Source organism: Mastomys coucha, unplaced genomic scaffold (assembly GCF_008632895.1).
Source record: "Mastomys coucha isolate ucsf_1 unplaced genomic scaffold, UCSF_Mcou_1 pScaffold12, whole genome shotgun sequence".
Classification (NCBI taxonomy): domain Eukaryota; kingdom Metazoa; phylum Chordata; class Mammalia; order Rodentia; family Muridae; genus Mastomys; species Mastomys coucha.
Window position 1 is genome coordinate 12,973,265 of NW_022196894.1, and position 4,624 is coordinate 12,977,888.

General features: G+C 37.8%; 1 protein-coding gene across 1 annotated transcript in view; it reads right to left on the bottom strand.

Annotated features, from left to right (window-relative positions):
• The window catches only part of Spidr (scaffold protein involved in DNA repair), a 254,641-nt gene extending 252,901 nt beyond the window's left edge, over positions 1–1,740 (bottom strand). The window contains exon 1 of the mRNA XM_031363195.1: positions 1,644–1,740. The gene's annotated coding sequence lies outside the window, so the exon portion shown is untranslated. The remainder of the gene's footprint in view (positions 1–1,643) is intronic.
• Positions 1,741–4,624: the final 2,884 nt, after the last annotated feature.

The window sequence follows — 4,624 nt, forward strand, 5'->3', positions numbered from 1 at the left end:
CTCAGAAATCCACCTGCCTCTGCCTCCCAAGAGCTGGGATTAAAGGCGTGCGCCACCACCGCCCGGCTCTCAAATTGTGTTTTGTAGAGCAACACTGGGCCATAAAATAAGACTACCAAGTAAACTAGAATTCAATAATTATTGTTAATTAGTAATAAAACATAAGTAAGCCAGGAAAAGGAATAGTATTTCCCTAACTAATGAGGAGTTCTTAAATATAAAATTCATAAATATCAAGAGCAAAGATTTCCTATTTTTAAAAAAGGCTATAGGAATGCTAGTTGGATTTGTTATAAAGTAGATTTCACATACTATAGATCTGAGGAAAAGCCAGCTAGCTTACATCCTTAAATTTCTAGATGCTGGTTCAGGGATTACTTTAATTTGGAAGTTGAAGTCGTTCCTTGGATGATTTAAAGCACACGAACGTAGTTGTCTCTATGTTCAAACCAACAGGACAGAGAGCTGCTACTTGAGTGGAAACTGGATTAACAAGACAGTCTGTAAAGATTTCTAGTGTCGAAAAAGTACTAAATAATTCCTTATTAAGAATGTGTGAGGGCTGGTGAGATAGCTCAGTGGTTAAAAGCACTGAGTGTTCTTCCAAAATTCCTGAGTTCAAATCCCAGCAACCACATGGTGGCTCACAACCATCTATAATGAGATCTAATGCCCTCTTCTGATGTGTCTGAAGACAGCTATAGTGTACTTACATATAACAATAAATAAATCTTTAAAAAAAAAAGAATGTGTGAGCATGGGGCTTGAGTAGAAACTGGGTTTACAGAGGCATACTCTATAAAGATATATATTGAAGAAAATATTATTATTAAATAAGTAATATTGTTGAAAAATTGGGGTGGACAATGGAAAGGATTCTCAGAAAGTTGTATTCACAGATGTGTACAGAAGAGGATCTTAGAGCCTGGGTGGTGACTCCATTCTCTAACCAAAAGATAGGCAGAGTGAGAAACAAGACCCTTAATGAATTGAAGATACTACTGCACATGGAGCAGTTTTTAATATACCATTCTGCAAACGGGGACTCCGGCATAGGAGAAAAAAGGACAAAATGACTGGCTTACTGATGTAGCACAAGACGGTGGGATTTTCTGTCTGTTTTGGGTTTCTGTTTGTTTGTTCCACTGGTGAGGTTTGTTTGTTTGTTTGTTTGTTTTTTGAGACAGGGTCTCTCTCTACATAGCCCTGACTATCCTAGAACTCACGATGTAGACCAGCCTGGCCTCCACTCAGAGATTTTCCTGTCTCTGCCTCCTGAGTGCTGAGATTACTGTTATGCACTACCACACCCGGCAAAGCAAGATTTGCTTTGTTGTTGTTAGTTTGCTTGTTTGTTTTTAAAATCCCTAGCTGAAAAAAAAAAATCCTGTCCTTCTTTTCCCATGGGCTGATACTTTAGAGAATTACGAATTTTGCATTCTTCTAGCATGACACCTTTCCCAGCTTCCCAAAAGAAATGAATTCAAGGCTGTCCTAGGTTACATGAAAGGGAACACCAAGTTTAGTTTTCTCTTCAAATGTATTTCTTAGTCTTTCTAGAATATGTGGTTTTGCTGTTGGTTTGTAGTCCTTCTGTAGCACTAATACAATGCTAGCTTGTCACCTCCTCTTATAATACTCACCTTCCCTGAATGTTTCTATCCAAACTTTTATAGATATAGATGTGAGTCCTGTTGGAGTGTTCCAGGAATACCTGCTGAAGTATATAGGTTCTTGTGTCTTCAATGAATGGGATCATGGCTCTGTGATTAGAAATACAAATATAGTCTATGTAAAAACTTGAAGCATTCCCAAGAATGAGAGTGAACTAGTGAGCTAGAAACAAACAAACAAACAAGTGTGTTCCAGAAACACTAGGCCAGAAACCCACCACTCTTTATGGGTTGTAGGCAATATTCATACAGGTTTGGGCCTTGTGAGTGTACTCAATTTGTTGTATGAAGACCAGGTTGGGCATGGTTTCTTGCCTATCTCTGCCTATTGATTTCTTTTATATGTTAATATTAATACAGTTTTCTCTGGTCAGTACTCTCCTCCCATAATTCCCTCCTGAGAGCTGGGATCCCAAAAATCTTTTTGGGGAGAACAATTATGGTCAATCAGTCCTCTATAGCCAATTCCAGCTGAGAGGCACAGACCTGCGTAAAAATGACCACAAAACTCCCAACCTCATTTGTTGATTGGGAAAGAGACTTTGTATTTTCTATAGAAGGAAATAGTTGGAATCCTGCACCACAGAGAGTTTAGTTTGAAATAGTTGCATGTCCTAGGTGGCACAAATTTTACAAGATTAAAACAATAGATTTAAGCAAAAATAAGATGATTATGTCAACTGATAATCCAATAAAGGGAGAGAACCATGAAAAACATGGCTGAGTTCATTTCAGGATAGACATTTTTTGTAGTTTGTTCTCAGGACTATGGTTGTTTTTTAAAACAAAATGCTGATAGCTATATATATATTTTAAGAATATGGCAAGTGGGGCCAGAGAGATGACTTAGAGGTTAAGAGCAATTGTTGCTCTTGCAGAAGTCTCAGGTTTGACTGCCAGTAACTTGAATTTCAGTTCCATGAGATCCACTGTCCTCTTCTGGACTCTATGAGCACTGACTGCATGTGGTACACAGACATACACGCAGGAAAAATACCATAAATATAAAATGAAAATAAATTAAATCTTTTTTCAATATAATTTTGTGAGATTAAAAAAGAACAACTTAAAGAAAAAATGATAATGGTGAAAAACATTAAAAGGAAGAGAGTGTAAAGCTTAGTCATTTGAGTGCCAACACTGTCAGATGAAAAGTAATGTAACAAACCAAAGCATGATTGAAGGTTATCAATACTGACAAATTTATATAAATCTATCTGAATATATTTACATACATAGATCTTGGAGCCTGAATATAACATAGACTTTCCTAGATTATCCTGACGTATGAGTTCCTCTCCCTCAGATTTTTGTGCACTCCTTAAGGAGAAATACCTCCCTCCACTTGCCCAAGTAATGCCATGACAAGATTTTTTTTTTCCCCTAGCTTAGCACATGTAAGGATATTATGCATACAGCCCCCATTTGGCCCTGAGGCTTGTGAGCACATCTGGTGTATGTTTATCATTGCTTCTTTGTCCCTGCATAAGCTATTTTGGAGCAGAAAACCAGTAAAGGGATCAACACACCCCACCTGGAGTCCCTGGTTCTGCTGAATCTAGAATCTGACCTCAATTCCTCTGCACTGTTCACTGCTGGGTCATGGCAGAGCATAGATTTGTATCATAGCTAAAGTTGTTGTGATTGCCTACACATGGGATTTATTAGGGATATGAGGCCCGAATTATTTTTGTCTCTTTTCAGAGTCAAGATTTTTGTTTCTTTGCTTTGAATTATTATTATTATTATAAATTTTAAAGCTATTTTTTCTGCTGGGTGTTAAAGATCATGTAACCAAAACCAACGATTTCTCCTTTTGAAGTCAGTTGAGGTTCTTTGGGGTTAGGCGAAACCCCCTAACTCCTTTAGTCTTCTGACCAATTGTTCCATCACTAGTTTGGGTAAAAGTCCTGTCAGCCATATGCCTTCCCTCAGAAGCAATATGTACATTTTCCTCTGTGTTGACCTTCCTATTTACACAATATATGCTGGCTAAAGTCCAGCCTCTGAGGTATCCATGGCCTATATGGTTAAGAAGATAAACACATCATCAAAGTTGTAGAGTGCTTTGAGAGCTGTCCCATCATTCCCTAGCCTAAAAACAGGGGTAAAAATATTGACTATCCTTTCAGCAGTTGCAACTTCACAGGCTTTAGTCTCTGATTATGGTTGTTGAATGCCAGTTAAAACCACATTGAAGCATAAACTGTGCTTTAAAATCTAGATGTTATGCAAAACTTAGATACATTGACATAGGTAATTTTTAAATAAACCTTTAATAAGTCCTTTAAGACTACTTTTTAAATTAGAAACCAGACACAGAGAAAAACAACAAACAACTGTCATAATAAAACACACACACAAAAAAAATCTTCATTTTTAACAGCACATTGTGGTGGCCTGAATGAGAATTCTCCACAGTCTAAGGCATTTTAATACTTGGCCTCCAGTTGGTGGTGCTGTTGGGGAGTTTTAAGAGATGTGGCTTTGTTAGTAGATGTATGCCCCCTATGGGCAGACTTGAAAACTTTAAAGACCCATGCTATTTTGAGCCACTCTCTCTACTTTCTGTTTATGATTTAACATGTGAGTTCTTGAACTCTCATCAAAGAAGTTTGTCTTTATAGAAGATGTTAATTAGCACAGAGACCCCAAATGAATAATGTCCAGAGAGTGAGAGACTTTGGAGCACTCAACCCTATGCTTTCATCAAACCCATCCACTCAAGGCTCCTGAATATGGGTAAAAGAGGCAGAAAGACTTTAAGAGCCAAAGGTAGTAGATAACTCCAAGGAAACAGGACTGATGCACATATGAATACAGAGACTGTCACACTGCACAAGTAAAAGCCAGACATAATCCCAGCAGAGAATGGTAGTAATGCACTACAGGAGGACACCAGAGCATGCTGATAATACACTACATAAGGAGACACCAGAGAGTAGTAGTAA